The sequence below is a fragment of the Elgaria multicarinata genome, chromosome 2 (assembly GCF_023053635.1).
Source record: "Elgaria multicarinata webbii isolate HBS135686 ecotype San Diego chromosome 2, rElgMul1.1.pri, whole genome shotgun sequence".
Taxonomy (NCBI): Eukaryota; Metazoa; Chordata; class Lepidosauria; order Squamata; family Anguidae; genus Elgaria; species Elgaria multicarinata.
This window is the reverse complement of record NC_086172.1, coordinates 33,445,642-33,466,351: the sequence shown is the minus strand read 5'-3', so window position 1 is coordinate 33,466,351 and position 20,710 is coordinate 33,445,642.

The following is a 20,710-nucleotide window of genomic DNA, read 5'->3' as shown; positions in this document are numbered from 1 at the left end:
AGAAGGCCTCTGAGCCTGTTGAGTGGACCCATGCTGGCAGCTGCTGGAGAGACCATAGGATTGGCTATGTGCTACCTCCAATATCTGGGCAGTAAGCCTATATATACCGGTTGATGGGGAACATGGCTGGGAGGGTGCTGTTACATCACGTCCTGCTTCTGGGTCCCTGGTTGACAGCTAGTTGGCCACTGTGTGAACAGATTGCTGGACTAGATGGACCCTTGGGCCATAGCTAGACCAAAGGTTTATCCCTGGATCGTCCAGGGGTCAAACCTGTTCATCTAGGGGACACACAGGGGATCCAGTGCTCAGGCAGGGGCGGACCCTGGATGGTCCCAGGATAAACCTGAGGTCTAGCTGTGGCCTTGGTCTCATCCAGCATGGCACTTCTTATGATTTTGGAGATTGGAGGCTTCTTTCTAAGGGGAGCACGATCCTCTGTAAAGATTAGGGTGGCCATGTATCCTACTCTACAGTAGGCAGTCCTCTATTTGAAGGGCTGAGCAGTCTAAGCCTGGTTTAAAGAAGAGCTACCAGAAGGGAGAGCCTTGAAGTTGCCTGTCACAGACCATGCAGGCACACAGCTCACCTGGTCGCAGTATTCCCTATTAGGGTGAGTTGTTTTCTGTTTCAATAGTAAATATTTTAAGTGTGCATCTATGTACGTAAAAATAGCATTCTATTACATACACATTAGCATATGGAGATCTGTATCCTCCCTTGGTTCTCTTTTGGGGAGGTGATGCATTTTGGTTGTTTTTATGATGTGTAACTGGCCACCCTCACAGAGACAAACACACACACACACACACACACACACACACACACACACACACGGGTATATGCATTGGTTTTTGCTCTCATTTTGAAATAGACTATTGCAACACTTTAAGTATTGATTTGGTGTAGTGGGAATCCAGGAACAAATGCTACTCTCACTTCCCCTTCTCTACAGTTCTGATTTATTAAAATGAAAGGGCATTTTTTCATTTACATTCGGCAAGAATCTCAGTTGTACCCAAAGGAGTAAATTAAATATATTAGCAGATATTTTGTTCAAAGGTCAGTATTGCAATATGTGTAATTAAATATGAAAACTCAGTTCATGTTTAGATCCCAGAGAGATAGTATGATCATAATCTATATTAATTGCTCTGTACTTCTGTTGATGTGAATTATGGTCACATCTCTTTGCTGATTAGGAAATATTCTGTAGTGGAAAAATGTGTTTCTGAGCCTTATGGTAGCTAGGCTATGAATATTCTATATCACTCTGCAGCTGGAAAAGGGTCTCCTGTTTTACAGAAACTAACAGATCCTGTGGTCTGATCTTCAGGGAATGTTAGGGAGGATCTACACGATTGCTTTTAAAGCGCTTTAAAGCACTTTGAAAACGTTTTGAAACCTGTATATGCAGTGTGTCCTGGGCCCCAACAGTTGTCAAAACTGTTATAAAGCGTTTTAAAGCACTTTAAAGCAGTAGTGTAGATCCCCCCCTTAAAGAGCTCCACAGACCAAGATGGGAACATAATCACAGATTGCAAATGAGTAATTTCTCAGCAAGAGATAATATAATTGGAATAGGACCCTATACTACAGCTTGCTTAATATAGTGGTAAACCCCATGGTTGTTTTCCAAGAAATCTAGGCTGTCCAAATTCTGTTCTGTAACTGAAACAATTTAACAACAGGAGAATGCAGTTCTGTAAAGTCAAGTTATATAGCACCATCTATGTACATGGTGCTGTACAGAGTAAAACAGTAAATAGCAAGACCCTGCCGCATAGGCTTACATTCTAATAAAACCATAATAAAACAATAAGGAGGGGAAGAGAATGCAAACAGGCACAGGGTAGGGTAAACAGGCACTAGGTAGGGTAAAACTAACAGTATAAAGTCAGAACAAAAACAAGTTTTAAAAGCTTTAGGAAAAAGAAAAGTTTTTTGCTGAGCTTTAAAAGCTGCGGTTTAACTTGTAGTTCTCAAATGTTCTGGAAGAGCGTTCCAGGCATAAGGGGCAGCAGAAGAAAATGGACGAAGCCGAGCAAGGGAAGTAGAGACCCTTGGGCAGGCGAGAAACATGGCATCAGAGGAGCGAAGAGCACGAGCAGGGCAATAGTGTGAGATGAGAGAGGAGAGATAGGAAGGAGCTAGATAGTGAAAAGCTTTGTAGGTCAACAGGAGATTCTGGATTCTGGATATTGGATTCTGAAGTGAATTGGAAGCAAATGAAGAGATTTCAGAAGTGGAGTTACATGGTCAGAGCGGCGAGCCAAGAAGATGATCTTAGCAGCAGAGTGGTGAACAGAAACCAACGGACTGATGTGAGAAGAAGGAAGGCCAGTGAGAAGAAGGTTGCAGTAGTCCAACCGAGAAATAACCAATGCATGAACAAGAGTCTTGGCAGAAGAGACAGTTCTGAATAGTCCAGTTCAGTGAAGCACATGCATGTGAGAAATGTACTTCGAGTTGCCATTGCTATTTGTGCACAACTGATTAACCAGCTACCATAGCAATATAATCAGCAATCCTGGTTCAGATAACTTTTGAAATAGTAAAGACATAGGGCAGTATCCTATTGTGCCTACTGCTGCTATCTCCCCATACCATTAGTGGTCATTCCTGTTGGTGCAATGGAATGAGCAGGAGTGTTACGGCAGTATTGGATGATGCCCATAATAATTAATGAAGAATCTATATTCTATTTTAGGCCTCATCTTATGTCATGGATGCCAGTTCAAGACAGGGTTGTCCCCTAAATTAGGGAGCATCAATGCCCCACCGCCAATATTAAGAAATAGCTGTTGTTTGATGGATCTTCACCAAACTTCATGCTTTCCCCCCAGTGAATATAAGTGTAAGAGATTTTGTTTTTCTATTGTCCAAAAATAGATTTATTTCCCATCATCAGAGCCAATATGCCCTGTCTTCCGGTTGAAGTGGAGCTGAACTGTATCCTTTCTAATTCTCCATTTCTATGAGGGATTATTCTGTGCATTTTACAGAACGAAGCAAAACATCTGTCAGGATTCCCCTGTAGTCAAGCCTGCTGTCTCACTGTTAGCAAGATTAGATTAGCCTTAAACAGTCTTCCACATAAAATTGCTGTGTGATGAATAATGGTGTCCAACACTTAACAATTTGACCTTCATTTTAATGTCTTACTTTGTATCAGAAATGGAACAAAATGGAGGGAAATCCACGCTACTAGCGAATGCTGATAATTTACAATCCAGTTAAACATGATGACTTAGAAAGTGTCCTCTTTTTCTATAAAGTTTACAGTTATGACATCTGCTTCAAACAGAAGTGCAAGTCACTTTTAAGGCTAGGCACTTCTTGATATTTTTTCACTGCAAGAAATGAGCTTCACTGGACAATGACGGTGGAAGACTTGCTTTCCAAGGATCTATACATCTTTTATTTACAATTTCAGACGTCAGGTTTTGGCCTCCTGCAATCCATCAAGCTCCCAGACATTTAAAAACTCCCCCATTGTATGATTGCATTTTATTGATCAAAATAGCCTTCACTACAAGGGCTAGATCATCGGATCTTATACACAACACTGCACTCTTAAACTATTATTTGAGGATATACAAACATTGTACACATATAGTCATCATTCAGAAACAGATGCAGCTCAATCTGGTTGGGCAAAGAAGGGCTAGTCTCACCCAGCTGTGCCCACCTGGGTATCTGGTACGGCATCAGCACAGACACAAGGATCAGAGAAGGGGGTCACTATGGTCTGTAAGGATTCCATCTTTATCTCCAGCCTTCCTGCCTGCCTAAGTGGCAATTTTGAGCTTCCCTACATTTAAAAGAAAATTGTGCTGTATTTTAAGAGCTTTCTGCATCCGTTTTCTTTCTGGGATTATAATTGGAGCCATTACACGGGCAGCCACGGGTGGCCATATGGTTTGAAATTGAATACTTCAGTGTGGTGTAGTGGCTAAGGTGTTGGACTGGGAGTTGGGAGATCCAGGTTCTATTCCCCACTCAGCCATGGAAACCCACTGGGTGACTTTGGGCCAGTCACAGACTCTCAGCCCAACCTACCTCACAGGGTTGTTGTTGTGAGGATAACATGGAAAGGAGGATGATGATTATGTATGCTGCCTTGGCTTCCTTGGAGGAAAAAAGGTGGAGTATAAATGTTAATAATAATAACAACAACAACCTCTCTCTGCATGCTCCATGTGTTCCATTCACTTCTATTGACTTTAATGAGACAGAGCCATCTAGTAGCATAATTATAGTGCAATGCCAAGTTTACACACTGGAAGATTGCGCCATTTCTCAGATATTCCCACATTATCTTGGGGAGGGGGGTTAGACCTGTGATTTACAGGTGATAGCATGGGAGGGGCCCTCGATACTGATGATGTGGCGTAATGGACTGGCAAACTTCCATGAATTGCCAATCCTAAACATGGTTTAAATTGTTGTTCAGAGAAGCTATTTGAGTGCTTCTAGCTGTGGTTGGAAATCCAGGACAGATGACGGATTCTGCTAATGTACAGCCCACCCTGCTGCCCAGCAGCCTCCTTGCCAGAGCTGACACAGATATTTATTTCATTTATTTATTAAAACATTTGTAACCTGTCCTATTATCACTGGGATCTCAGGGATAGGCCCGAAATTGGTGAGGTCTAAGTGATGATTATCCTGGGGACCCTCAATATCCATGCCAAAGCTGCCCAATTCTGTGTGGCTCAAGACTTCATGGATGCCATAACCATCATGGGGCTATCCCAACATGTTACCAAACACATGCTTGTCACACTCTGGATTTTCTCAGTTAAGCAGGAAGATGGTGACCTGAAAGTGGGAGATTTAACATCTACCCCATTGTCATGGTGGGATCACTAACTGTTCAGCAGCTTTTCCCCTCTGCGAGGGTGGGAGACCTATTGGAATGGTCTACCCCTGGAGACTAATGGAGTCTAGTGGCTTCCAAAGGGCGCTGGGGGATTTTAAAGTTGGTTTGACTGGTGCTCCTGGTGAAACCCTGATCACTCTATGGATCATGAAACTGACCTGGGTGGTTGACATGATCATGGCCAAGCATTTCCAGAGGTTGTTCTTCTTAAGCCTGAATCTGTCAGTTGCCTCAGTGATATTAGTGCATACCAGATGTTCTGTCATTCCCATTCCATATATTCATCCTCTGGGGCATGAAGCTATTGGGGAGGGGTTGCAGTCATCATACTTGGCATGGCAGGATAAAGGCAAGAAGAAAGAAACCAAATGCAGCAAGAAATGAAGAAACTTGGCTTTCTGATGAAACACGTTTCTTCTGATGTTGTAAGGGCAATAGGGCAGTATCTAATGGTGACAACCCATGAGCAATCAGCCCTGCTGATTCTGTTGCACAAGTGGTGCCCACCATCAGAGCTGTTTCAAGTGCTGAAGGGTTTACTACAATCTGAACCCACACACTCAACAGCTTGCTGTGAGGAATTGGCACAACACTTTGAAAATAAAATTGCTCCACTTGGATGCGTCTATTTGGGTGGTTCCATTAATGGAGGTATCCAGGGCACTGCCTGGTCCAGTTTCAATTGTTGAGGCATGAGGATGCAGACAAAGTGCTTGAATCAGTTCCACCAACCACGTGTATCCTCAACCCTTGCCCATCTTGGCTTACTCCATCTAATAAGTAGGGGATGGCTAGTTGGGTCCAGGGGGTTATAAATTCTTCCTTGAGAGAGGGGGCAGCATCAGCCTCTTTAAAAAGGCAGCCATCAGGGTCACTCCTTAAAGAAACCTAACCTAGACCCACAAGTGGAGAACAGCTATAAGCTGGTTGCTCACACTTCCTTCTTGGGCAAGTTGCTTGAGCCAAGGTTCCTGTCAACTCCAGTCACTTCGGGATGAAGTTGATTTTCTATATCCAGTTCAATCCAGGCCTGGTTTTGGAACTGAAGCTGCCTTGATCACCCAGTGGAATGACCTTTGCTGAGAGAGATATGGGAGAGTGTAAACCTGTTGGTTCTCCTGGAACTCTCAGAAACTTTCGATACCATTGATCATGGTATCCTTCTGGAGCAGTTGTGTTGGATGGGATTGTTAACTCCCTAGTCAATTCAATATTCCATAGAATGACCACAGTTTTGACAGGCGCAGTAGGCATACCAACTAGAAAATCCCCCAGAGCCCTTTGGAGGCTACTAGGCTCCATGCAGAGCACATTATCAATGGAGCCTTTTATATTTATAAATTTATGAATTATGGGCAGTATCCAATGCTGCTGTCCACAAGTAGGACCCACAGCCACTTCTGTTCTACAAGCAGCTAGTCCTGCCAGTTCCATTGCACAAGCAGGACCCACCATTCGCACAATGGAGATTTAGTGCTTCCAGGAATGCTAGTTTTTGGAATGGCCCTTATGCAAACTCCGCCAACCTGCCCCATTCCAGAAAGGAGCATTCCCACTCATTTCAAACCTGGAAGTATTTGAAAGGAAGTTCCCACTCATTTCAAACCCAGGAAGCATTATATCTCCATTGCACAAGCAGTGGGCACCACTTGTGCAACAGAATCAGTGGGGCTGATTGCTCATGGGTTGTCACCATTAGATACTGCCCTATTGCCCTTACAACATCAGAAGAAACGTGTTTCACCAGAAAGCCAAGTTTCTTCATTTCTTGCTGCATTTGGTTTCTTTCTTCTCTCCTTTATCCTGCCATGCCAAGTATGATGACTGCAACCCCTCCAGCAATAGCTTCATGCCCCAGAGGATGAATATATGGAATGGGAATGACAGAACATCTGGTATGCACTAATATCACGGAGGCAACTGACAGATTCAGGCTTAAGAAGAACAACCCTTGTTATACCCTGCTTGTCATGTGCTAGATTGTAATCCTCTTGACTGATTACCAAAATAGGGTGGTGCAAAGTCAGAGAAATGGCAGTGGAGCTGATTTTCCTGTTAGTGTTCATGCATCAACAGTCACACTGAATGCACATCATGCGCTAAGGGGTGGCAATGACAGTGGCTGCATGTGTGGTGTCATGAGACCGTGTGCATTTCGTGACTGCACGTTTCCACATATACTGTACCATGCCTCGTGGAAAACTAGACATTAGTAAAATCTGCACAGATGTGGATGCAGCTGTCTTGTGAGATGAATTCAGTGGGGCTGCATAAATTGATGTTGGCAACCTAAACAATGCAGAATATCGGCCAGTCTGCCCTAGTCAAAAACCAAGCTTCTCCTTAGACTGCCAGCCATCTCACCCCCCAGTGGCCTCAGACATAAGGCTAAGGATAAAGGAAAAAACGTAGAGGGTAAGACTATCAGTGGCTACTGGACATCAGGATGATATCTTCCCTCCAGGATGCCTCTATATATTGGAAACATGAGTGGAAGTGTGCTATTGCATTCATATCCTCCTTGGAGGCTTCCCACTGCTAGCTGGTTTGCCACTGTGTGGACAGAATTCTGGACTAGGTAGGCCTTTTGGGCAATATCCAATGGTCTCCTTCCACAAATTCCATTAGGGCTAGCAAACTCCAACAGATATTTCTGTTGTGGAAGCAGTTGTTCGTTACGTTTGCACAACTGGTTACACAATGGATTGCACATGAGTTATGTACAATAGGTTCCACAAGCATAATGTGCAACTGTTTGTGCAAATATATCTCCTCTTGTGCACAGTTCAGAACTTTATTATTATTATTATTATTATTATTATTATTATTAATTTTATATAGCACCATCAATGACTTAGCACCATCAAGAACTTAGTTTCTGCCAATGGAATGACACAGTTCGATACTGTTCATTGTCTCATGCAGCATGGCTCTTATGTTCTTATGAAACCAAATTCCATAGCACACCTGGATAAACTTTGGAAAAAACAAGGCTAAGGGGAGACATGATAGAGGTGTACAATATTATGCATGATGTGGAGAATGTGGATATGGATACACTTTTCTCACTCTCTCAAAATACTAGAACCTGGGGTCATCCTGTGAAGCTGATTGGTGGGAGATTCAGGACAAATAAAGGAAGTACTTCTTTACACAGAGTGTAGTCAAATTATGGAATTCACTACCACAGGATGTAGTAATGGCCACCAGTTTGGATAGCTTTAAAAGGGGGTTGGATAAATTCCTGGATAAGAAGGCTATCAATGCCTACTAGCCCTGATGGTTATGTGCTACCTTCAGTATCCGAGGCAGTAAGCCTGTGTGTACCAGTTGCTGTAGAACATGGGTGGGAAGGTGCTGTTGCATCATGTCCTGCTTTGTTGGTCCCTAGTCAACAGCTGTTTGGCCACTGTGTGAACAGAGTGCTGGACTAGATGGACCCTCGGTCTGATCCAGCAGGTTCTTATGTTCTTAACCCAGCATTCCCCAGATGCTTTGGAGTTGGAACGCCCATCAGTTCCAGCCAGCAGGGTCAATGGTCAGAAATGCTGAGAGCTCTAGGCCATAACATTTGGAGGGCACCAGGTTGGGAAGGCTGTTTTGGATAGATGATATGTGCCATGTGTGCCACCCTTTACAGAGTGCAGTCCTCAATTTGAAGAACTGCCAGAGGACTGTTTGAAGGCATCCTCTATTTGAATACAGAACCATAGGGAGGGAGAACAGGGTCCTTATAGTTGCTCATCAGCACTTGGCACCTGGACAGCAAACTAAGCAAGCATACAGGGGACCGAGTCACAGGCTGTCATGTCTCCTGGTCCCTCACACAAGCACACGTTCTGGCAAACTGACCCAGCACATCCGAATCAGTGAGATGTCTTTATTGCAAGAAATCGCATAGTAAAAGCTTAATGGTTAAAAGCTGACGGTCAGAGCTATAGGCTCCAAAATTCCAAAACAGCCAAAAGCTAATCACTACAATAGCAACGTGGTTTCCCAGCTGCCATCTTCACAGTTCCGGAAATGGGTTCCAAACCCAGATGAGGGAGGGGAAAGATTCATGATATAATTCTTCAGGCAATCACAGTGGGAAATTCTTGAAAGGCTTAACAAACCATCCCAAGAGAGCTCAGCCAACCATGGGACATCCGGTGGTAACTTGTGGGAACATGGTCAAAGACTAAACAAGATCGCAGGAAGGTGAAACCTCAGGCACAAAGGGCCCCATGCTTCTGCTTCAGCACTGGGAACTCCCCACCACCTGATTTGGCAGAGGAAAAGTCCAACAGTCAAAATCCAGCAAGTCAGCCACTACACTGAGCTGTCGAGCAAGAAAAACCCACAATCCACAGCAAATGAGAGTTCAAATGTATGAAAAACCTCACAGTACTTTTCATGGCAAAGTCCTGAGTAATCCAAAATCCAATCCATGTGCAGAGTGCCAGATGGTCATGGATCCAAACAGGGAGGGGTTTGGGGCCATGCTGGCAAGATGTTCCTAGCAAAATCTCCTCGCCTTTGCTCCAACTTAAAAAAGGGAGGTGTAGGCCTCCTCCAGACCACTTGACAGACAGGGGCTTTGGCCTTTCAGCAAGGCCCTTGTCCAAACAGGGTGGCACTGCTCAACCCACCAAGACGATGCTTCAGTCTGAGTGACTCCTTCAGCAAAGCCCCCACCTCTTCCAAAACTCAATTAGGTTCCTAGAGAAGCCTTGCAGCCTCAAGGTTGCATCTGCTCTTTCTCTGAGAACACTGACAGAGACATGCTTGCATAAGTTCTAACATTGCAGACTAGTTCTAACTAAAACCAACTACAAATTACAACGCCTCAAGGCCATGCCAAAACCTATACCTGACACAGTCCCCATTCACACGTATGAGGAGGGGTGGTGGTTAGGGCAACTACAGAGAGCAGAGAGTTAGCGGAACCACTGCAAGCAGGCCCACCACACAACTGCGGAACCAGGAAGCACAGCATGGTTCCACTACACACCCATCCCTCCTTACTTAGGGTACACACCTCCACATGGTTATATCATACATGCCAGCATCCTCTTCAGCATGAACAAAGTCCTGACAGCTGCTCCATTTCAAAAATACAAAAATGTCCACAGTGGCTAGAGCATCACCAGAAGTGCAGAATGTTCTAGGCTGCTGTCTCTATGGTCATGGCCATCTAACTTCCTGGAGCCCTTTTTAACCACTGGGGAGCCCGCTGGTGCCACACATCATAGTAAGCCACTCCGGGGCTTAACTCTACTGCAACAGAATGGTTAGCCAGAATGGGTCTATAACCACTATGGTACCATTTTTCTCCCCCCACACGACATGCCATCATAGTTAGTCCAAATCCTTAACTATAGTGGCTTAGCATGATGTCTGAACAGGCCCTCAGTCTTCCTTGCTGTGAGAGGATGTATTGTATTTCTATTTAAATTCTGGTAATTATTTTGCATAAAAAGTAGCATGTGCAAATTTCATATAAAGAGTTGCCTTCAGCATTTCCTTTGATATGGTGTATCATTTGTGCCTCATCCTCCATCCTACTAATGTATCAGTAGAAGGGGCCCCACGAAGAACTGGTTAATACTTGGGTGGGTTCCTTATGTTCTTTCTAGCAACAATGCTGGATGTCTGACGTCCCTACGTCGGATGATTCCAAGCTGATTGCTTCTGACAACTGTAACCAAAAGCGCTGATTTTTGCAAGAAAATAAAAATCGTGTGCTAGCAATTTTCTTTGAGAGGCTGTATATAATTACAGTGTTTGCCTTTTCTGTTTATTAACATTTTCTTCGGCTAATCCTACGTTATAATTTAAAATATGAGTCAAAGGGAATTTATCCAGTTTTGCTGATAGACAAAACCATCCCTGGTCCGGCTATGCAAAATATGAACGCTTGTTTTTCTTCCCTTCAGTCAATGCTTTAAAATAGAATTCTTTCCTTTGTTCCATTGAAATTGAATTAGTCTATGGAGATTTGATTCATTTTCATTCTAGCAATGATGTAACTCAGGGGTGCAGAAGCTCTGGCCTGAGGGCTAAATCTTTTCCAGCCAGACTGAGTTCCTTAGATGGCCACACACCAGCCATTTCTACACCAGCCTGAAAAGGTGGGCTGGTCACTGCCAAGTCCCTGTGCGCTGTAATTTTCTTAATTTTAATGTGTGGGGTTTTTATCCTGCCGTATTTATTTATTAATTAATTTATTAAAACTAGGGTGACCATATGAAAAGGAGGACAGGGCTCCTGTATCTTTAACAGTTGTATTGAAAAGGGAATTTCAGCCGGTGTCGTTTGTATACATGCAGCACTTGCTGAAATTCCCTCTTAATCACAACAGTTGAAGCTGCAGGAGCTATACTAGAGTGACCAGATACAAAAGAGGGCAGGGTAATTTCACCAAGTTCTCCGTATATACAAATGACACCTGCTGAAATTCCCTTTTCAATACAACTGTTAAAGACACAGGAGCCCTGTCCTCCTTTTCATATGGTCACCCTAATTAAAACATTTGTATCCCACTCTATATCTCTAGGATCTTAGGGCGGCATACAGATAAAATCATACAAACAATATAGAACAAATATGCACAGCTAAAAACAAATTAAACCATTAATCAAGCTAAAACCAGTATAGAATTTAAAAGCATTTAAAAAAACAATTAAAACTATGTGCAAGCACGATGAATTTAGCCATCAAAGGCTTTGTTAAAAGGCCATGTCTTAACTTGGTGCTGAAATGAAGCCAGAGCCAGTGCCAGTTGGGCTTCCAGGGGGAGGGCATTCCACAGCCAGGGTGCCACAACAGAGAAAGCCCTCTTCCATGTCCCACCATGGCATATGTCTCGCGTTGGTGGGACGTGGAGGAGGACTCCTCCAACAGACCTCAGATCTCAGGCAAGTATATATAGGGAGAGGTGCACCCTCAAGTATTGGGGTCCCAAGCTGTTTAGGGCTTTAAATGTCATTACCAACACTGATCAGATGTATAGGCAGCCAGTGCAATTCCTTTAAGACCGGTGTTATATGGTCTTTGTGGGATGTACTAGTCAGCAGTCTAACTGCTACATTTTGAGCTAGCTGCAACTTCCGAGTCGTCTTCTGAGCCCCACATACAGTGCATTGCAGTAGTCAAATTGGGAAGTTACCAGTGCATGCACTACTGTGGCTAGGTTATCCCTGACCAGGAAAGGCCGTAGCTGGCAGGTCAGCCAAAGCCAGCCCTAAGTATTCTGGGCCATGGAGTCCATCTGGGCCTCCAGTGACAAGGATGGACCTAGGAGTACTCCCAAGCTACACACCCTTCATAGGAAGTGCAACCCCATCCAGAACATGTTACTTACTGTTCCATCAGGATTCAGCTTCAGTTTATTAGCCCTCATCCAGCCCATTACAGCCTCCAGGCACTGGTCCAGTACCTTCACCACTCCAGCTGATTCTGATGACAAGAAGAACTAGAGCTGAGTATCATCAGCATACAGATGACACCCAACCCCAAAACACCTAATGACTTCACGCAGCAGCTTCATATAGATGTTGAACAGCATGAAAGTTGCACAAAACGGTAGCCATAGAGGGCCATTTCCACAATATTACACCTCTTATGTGGAAATGGCCCTTTATGGAATGCCTGGAGATGAAAAATCCTAAGAAGAAGGAAACAGAGGCATGACTTATGCATTGTCCTCCAGATTAAGGCCGTATGGACTAAGAGTTCTGAGTCTGTAGATCCAGAAGCTTTTCTTTCTGTCAAGCATGTTGGTGTCCTTTGCTTGTTCGGTTGGAACAAACTGCATGTGCAGGCGTGTTAAAATGTCTTACAACAGGCTGCTCTAGTTTTTTTGGTAAGAATCGCAGGGGGTTGGACTCGATGGCCTTATACGCCCCTTCCAACTCTACTATTCTATGATTCTATGACATGTGGTTCTTAGGTCTGTAACGTTTAATACTAAATATATTTTGAAATTACTCTGTCTGTCACATATACTTCAGCAACAATATTATTGTCAAAACTACCAAAGATTTATTAAAATCATGAACCCTGGCCCACGTTGCTGAGCAGTGGTCCTTTAAATGGTAAACTTTTAAAGGTCATGTTTTGGCCTTAAGTGAACAGAGGCAGAGGACTCCTTTTGCTCAGACACCCATACGGATCTGAGACTGATTATGCATAGCAGGAAATACTGATAATTGCATTATTTCCCTGCCACTTATTTAGTACAAATTTGATAGCCCTCTATTTTAATTAATTGGTTTTCTTTATTTGATTTGAACCCCACCTTTCTACCAAGAAAATGACACCTTTCCATCAAGAAAATGTGGTTGCTACTTGTTCATGATTTTTATGGATTGTTCATATGTTGGGCGCGCTGCCCATAAAAATGAAAAAAAAAATCTGTGTTTGTCCGTATGTATCGTGAACACAGAATTGTGGAGCTCTATTAAGTTCTGCCTTCAGTTCTTAAGCTCACAAGACCAGTGGAGAATCATACAGTTGCAAATCACACAGCTCACTTTCAAAAAGTTTACCTCTCTTGGTTGAATCGTGTGAAAGCCTGGAACATTTAATTTGAAGGGTGGGATATACATTTATAAACAAACAAAATAAGCAAGCAAGCAGATGTAAGCCTCACTCATATTGGAAAGCAAGGCATGGAAGTAGTCTGTCCAGAAAGAGATATACATTATGCACCATTGTTAGGTGCCATCATGAGGACATCAAAGACTGAGGGAGAATTATTTGGCTAGGATCAACAGTATTATAGGCTATTCAATTCTGCAGGGTCCAAGAGTGGTTTTTATGAATTGCTTTGAAGAGCCTCCAATCCCAGAGAACTGTAGAGGATAGAGATCAAATGTTGATGGCAGCTAACCCTATACTTGCAAGGAAGTGGCATTCCAGTAAGCTCCCATTCGAGTGCCAGTTGTTGTCAAATGACTGGGAACTGTTCTGTATAGAGAAATAGACTCCTCAATATCTGGAAAGCGGGAGACACAGATAAACAGACCAAAGAAATCTCATTCCCACACATTGGGATATGCATCAGATGAATCCTGAGTTGGATTGGGCCAGCAGCACAAAATTGAGAGATGGGGAGCAACAAACCCACCCACAGACAGGCCTGGGTTCAAAATTGACCACATGTTTATTCCGATTACAGCTCAAAGAGATTTGGGGAGGCCTAGGGCCTAGATTCCAGTCTTCAGTCAGCCTGCCTGCTGGTGAATTCCAACATCCCAGATGGCATGCTGGGATGATATGAATGAGAGACACAGGAAGCTTGGGCCCACTCCAGCACCTGGGTCTGTGGCAGGCATGCCAGTTTCCATGCTAGTGCCTCAGTTTAAGGTCAATTCAAATATGGTGGGGTATCATAGAATCATAGAATAGTAGAGTTGGATTGGAAGGGACTTACAAGGCCATCAAGTCTAACCCCCTGCTCAGTGCAGAAATCCACCTTAAAACATTCCTGACAGATGGCTGCTCACCTGCCTCTTGAATGCCTCTTGGGTGGGAGAGCCCACAACCTCCCTAGGTCATGGGTTCCATTGTCATACTGCTCTAACAGTCAGGAGGTTTTTCCTGGTGTCCAGCCAGAAACTGGCTTCCTGTAACTTGAGCCCATTATTCCACGTCCTACACTCTGGGATGATTGAGAAGAGATCTTGGCCCTCCTCTGTGTGACAACCTTTCAAGTACTTGAAGATTACTATCATGTCTCCCCTCAGTCTTCTCTTCTCCAGGCTAAACATGCCCAGTTCTTTCAGTCTCTCCTCATAAGGCTTTGTTTCCAGACCCCTAATCATCCTCATACTCAAGTCATTTAGGCACAGTTGAGTACCCAGTTGAGTTCTGCAGAGACCCAGGCAGGATCTACACTACTGCTTTAAAATGGTTTATAACAGTAGTGGCAACTGCTGGGGCCCAGGACACGCTCCATAGACAGTTTTCAAACCATTTTCAAAGTGTCATATCCTGCTTGGTGTAGATCTGGCCAAGAGTCCAACACTGAGATCTATCAGCCGTTGATGTCTCAAGAGACATCAAAGGCTGATAGATCCTAGTGTTAAACTCTTGATTACCTGACACTTGTAGCAATGGTGGGTAGACTGAACAGAGGCTAAGCCATTATTAAGGGCCCCAGAGCTGACACAATTTTGGTTAAATATAGATTAGGACAGAAAGTTTTGCCAACAGGACTTCTCCTACATATTCCAATTCAATTCAAAGATTTTTCACTCACTCAAGACTCTTTGGTAGCCATTTCCCACTACATTAAACTCACTTCATGACCACCTCCCCTGACCTCAGAGCTGACAAGGCACATGGGGTGGGGGTTACTGGAGGACCCAGATAGCTTCTCTGGGGGAACCTGGGGTATCAGAAGAGTCAGGAGGACCTACAGGGTCATTAGGCTCAGCCTTATTTGTATCCTCATCTGAAGAGTCATGGTGGTCAAGATTGGGTGAAGAGTTCTCCTTGGGTATGCAGCAAATAAGGCAAATCAATAGGAAAGGGAAACTCTATCCTGGGGACTTGGCACCATAGCAGGAACCATACTGGTAAAAGAGTCACAAGAAGCTATGATAACAGCCAATCGGACCCGAGGATCTCTCTCAGACACACTGGCGTGAAGGATGCTCAGGCAGAAAGAATGGAAAAACAGGCTGCCTGAACTATACCTGCAATCCCTTCGTCATTATGAACGAAGGGATACAACACAAAACAAACAGAATGCCTAAACAATGGCTGAACCACCTCCCTGGGTGGTTTCTGCTTCGAATATTTACCAACATTTTTATTGCTGCTGGTCTTCATTTTTGTAACAATATGCTCCTCAAGGGCTTGTTTTGCTTGCCTTATCAACAAAATACATTTGTTTTGTCAGAGATTGTGATCAGAGGAGAGGGTTTGGAATGTTCTCCTTTGACTCTGCTTGAACACATTTGCAATCTGTAGTATATATTCTAGTGAAGCTTCTATTATTCTGTGTTTTAAAATAAACTCCAAGGGTGCTGGGAAAAAAATGACCCTCTTGATCACTTTGAATAGGCTGAATAAATAAGGTGAGAGAGGGATGGGAGAAAGAACAAAGTAGAATAAGTTGCTTTGTAGAATACACCCAGTCTGAAAACTGAAATTGCTTTGTTGGTTAATTGGGGTCTAATGTAGGGAAGCCATATGAAAAGGAGGACAGGGCTCCTGTATCTTTAACAGTTGCATAGAAAAGCAAATTTCAACAGGTGTCATTTCCTCTTCAAATTCCCTCTTCATCACAACAGTTAAAGCTGCAGGAGTTATACTAGAGTGACCAGATAAAAAGAGGGCAGGGCTCCTGCAGCTTTAAATGTTGTGATGAAGAGGGAATTTCACCAGGTGCTGCATGCATACAAAGGACACCTGTTTTCTGTTCAGCTGTTAAAGATACAGAAGCCCTGTCCTCCTTTCCATATGGGGCATGTCTACACGGGGTGATATCCTGGGGATCATCCCTGTGCATCCACATGATGCACAGGGGATCCTGGGAGCAGAGAGGGAAGATCCCTGCATTTTCCCAGGATACTGCCCTAGATTTTTTTCCCATTTTTTCCCATGATCTCAGGATGATCCGGAGACCGTGGGACATGTCGGTGGCCATCCTCATGAGTAAATGCGAGGAGCCGGGCATGGGACACAGGGCTCTTCAGGAGCTCTGTGCCCATCGAGGGTGGGGTGGGGGAGCGGGATTTTTAAAAACAACAACAACAACCCACTTACTGTTAAATGGAGCACTCATGCACTCATTTTCAGTAAAAAACAAAACAAAATGGGGGGCATGATGTCCTCCTTCCTCCAGGGACATCACGCACCACATGTGGACTGAGGGGGAGGATCTCACGATTAGCATATCATGAGATCCTCCCCCCTCCCCCCCGGAAAACTGGTTGGTCTAGACACGCCCATGGTCACTGGCCATTAGCTATTGGTCACTTGTTCTTCTGTTCCATAAATAAGGCTCGTTCTACCATTAGGCAGAATGAAACAGCCTCCTTCTCAAGTGGCAGATGCTACAAAGCAGCAGCAAGGTGCGGACAGGCAGAGTTGCATATACCAGAGTTGCAGCCTGCCATGTCTTCTCTGAGCTAACATATTGCACTCAGGTGTGAGGGAGGACACTGTACCATCACCACTGTTGAAGTAAGATTCATCTTCCAGTCCAGTTGGCTTTTGTACATGGAATGGGGGAAGTTGCTTTGTTTGGATCCATCCCTGTCCATACCACCTCCTTTTTTCTTGCTTGATTTTGTCCCATGAATAATCATGAATAATCAAAATTGGCCAATTAAAAGGTGGCAACTGTGTCCTCAAATTGTATATTTCTCAAACCGGTGTGAAAAATTACTGAGGATTAGTATCAATAGTTGAAAAACTCTACTGGCAAATGACAAGACAAATGAACATAAGAGATTTCTCCCGAGAGAAGAACATTCGAACTGTCCTATTTTCTAAAGATGTTTTCCATGGCACTTGTTCACAGCATGATTCCAGGGACATTATCAAAAATAAGACTAGGCCAAGTTTCCACTCATTAGAAAACACACTGGAAAAGTGCTCCCCGAAGACCTGTTTTCATTTTGAGGAAAGAACCATCTTGACTGAGAAGTCATGTCTTTGTTTTTCTGTAATCTATTATGTTCTGAGGGCTTGAGACAGATTAAAACCTACACTCTAAAAATAAAGTCTGTCACATGTATTAACACCCACACCTACCCACATAAAACCCCTATTACTTCAAACAGCAACATAAGCTTCCACCTACACTATCAAAGTCTTTCCTAATAAATCATAAGTAATATCAACACAGTTCTTGAATAAAAAACAAGTAACTTGTAATGGCCCTCCATTTATTTATTTTTAGAAGAAGCGGAGCTGGAGCACACTTGCGCTCCAGTGAAAAAGTAAGGTTTTTGAAGAAATAAAAAAAGACCCGACCCCACTCCCCACCCACCCCCAATGGCCCTGGATTCCCCCAAGCCCAGCCCCTTCCGTCTGCTGACCCTCGCCACTTGCGGGGAGGAGGGAAGAAGCCAGGAAGGCTGCCCACACCACCTGCGGTCCTCAGGATCATCCCGGGACTGAGGGAAAAATCGGGCTAAAAGGGCCTGCCGATATCCCAGGGATGTGGAGGGATCATCCCTCCCTGCTCCCGGAATCCCCTGTGCATCATCTGGACGCACAGGGATGATTCCTGGGATAAACACAGGTGTAGACATTAGGCATGTGCTCCGCTCCGATTAGAAGCACAGAAGCAGGAGCGAATTGGCCTGTTCCGCCTTGCCCAGAGGTGGAGTAGAAGCGGACCGCGGACCCCTAGAAGCAAGGCGAAGAGAAGCGACCATTTCCGGAGCGCTTCTCTTTCTGCGGAGCGCTCCGATCGCCATCTTGAAACATTTCGCCCATAGATAACTGGGTTGTTTTTGAAGCTATCGTTCTGAAAATTCTTGTGCTTAGACAGTCGTGGATGGGGGTCATTTTGAGACTACTCTCACCTCTCTGTGGCGTGCGGGTCACGTGCTATATTTTTTTAAAAATCGGGTCAACAAACGGACAGCGCGGGTCGAACGGCGGTTTTCGCCCATAGGATTGCATTGCGGAAAAGAATCAGGGATAACTGGGTTGTTTTTGAAGCTATCGTTCTGAAAATTCTTGTGCTTAGACAGTCGTGGATGGGGGTCATTTTGAGACTACTCTCACCTCTCTGCGTGGTGCGGGTCACGCGCTAGAATTTTTTAAAAAGTAGGGTAAAGGCGGGAAAAAGATTACCTTTTCGATTGCTGAGGGGCAGAGTCAACTCCCGGTCATGATCACATGATCCCAAAGTTGGAGGAGGGGATAGGCAAAACGGGTAACTTGGGATTCTGGGAACTTCTCTTTCTTAGTCTGAACGGACTTTTCCCAGTGTTTTTTAAAACAGTAGCCCCACCAAATGCACAAACACAACCTGTGAAATCATATACTAAGCCAATAATAAGAGATAGAAACACAGCACTGCTACCCACCCTAACTTTGGGGAACAACTGAAAAGATGTGGTGCAAGGGGATGAGCTCCCCTAGGGCATCTCATTGTGGACGTGCCCCCACTCTCTCCTGTACTTGGAAGGCCATCAGAGCCTTCCAAAGAGAGTAACCCAGTGGAGCAATGCCTATCATGAGTTGAAGTGAGCGGTCTACTTCTCTTAGTGGTGGAGCGATGCCTATCATGAGTTGAAGTGACAGTTCCACTTTTCAGAGCTCTCATGGTGGAGCAATGGCTTTCATGAGTTGAACTGACAGCCTTGCTTCTTAAAAGACTGGTTGACCAGTCAAATTGGCAGCTGCTGCTTCCCCCTCCCCTGGGGACGTCCCCCTATTGCTGGTAAAAGACAGATATAGCCTTTTTAAAAAGGTTCTTCTTGTTGTTTATTCAGCAACACTGCTGCTTTTAATTCCACCCCTCCTTCGTTTATTTATTTATTTATTTATTCCATTTTATATGCATTACTGGCTTATCCTTGGCTCACTTCCTTATGCCCCCAGAAATGTCTGCTGCCTGCCTGCCTGCCTTCCCTCTCTCCTTCCCTGCCCGCCTTGCAGGGATGTTGTGTGTGTCTGGCTTTGACTCAGGGGAGAAGTCCTTCCTGCGCTCACTTGGAGTTTTGGAAGTTCCAAATCCATTTTTCAAGTGTGGAAGAAGATTCATACTCCCCAATTCATGGCATGTTGGGATTTCCTTTGAAATGGCCCCATTGAGATGTCTGCAGGTTTAAGCCACGCCAAAAAACAGGGGATGATGGGACTGCCTTGAGTCTCGGCGTGCGGCGTATGTATCCCTGGATAAGCTGTCATGGTGGTGAGTTTGAGGGGTTTTTTTAACGTGAAAATTGACGGAGCTATTGGAAAGGGGTGTGAATGGGTGTTGGATTTTCATAAATTCCCCAAAAATCAGGGGATGATGGGACTGCCTTGAGTCTTGGCGTGCGTATGTATCCCTGGATAAGCTTTCATGGTGGCGAGTTTGAGGTTTCTAACGTGCAAATTGACGGAGCTATCCCAAGGGGTCTGAATGGGGTGCCCGATTTTCATAAATTCCCCAAAAATCAGGGGATGATGGGATTGCCTTGAAACTTGGCGTGCATGTGTATACATCCATGAGGTGTCATGGTGCCAAACGTGAGGTTTCTAACTTGAACAGAAAAAAAGTTGTTTACTTTTTTAGCTTTCAATGCAACCCTATGGGGGGGAAAACGGAGCTCTGATCCGGATCCGGAGCTCCAAGCGGAGCGGAGCGGACATGGGCAGAGCGGGGGCGGGGCGAAGCGGCCCGATCCAAAAATCGTGGATCTGGAAGTGAAGCGGAGCGGGGGGTCCATGCACACCCCTAGTAGACATGCCCCATCTCTCTCTCTCTCTCTCTCTCTCTCTCTCTCTCTCTCTCTCTCTCTCTCTCTCTCTCTCTCTCTCTCTTAGCTCAGGTCAGCTCTGTCTCCCCACCACAGGCACAGCACCCAGCTTATATAGCGCACACACACACACACACACACACACACACTTACTTCACCCCTCCTTCTCACTCTCACAACCAATCAGCTCACACGTGCAAATCCAACATTCTCTATCTAAAGATCCATATGGAGAAATGTTTAATGTTACAGCAACCCTTTGTCCCACAGAAGAATGAAGTAAGTGAATTAGTTATTGATAGTCAACACTGTACTGCTTTCGTCGCCAGCTGAAGACCTTTTTATTCTCTCAATATTTTAACACTTAATTTTAACTTAAATTTAAATCTTACTGTTTTAACTC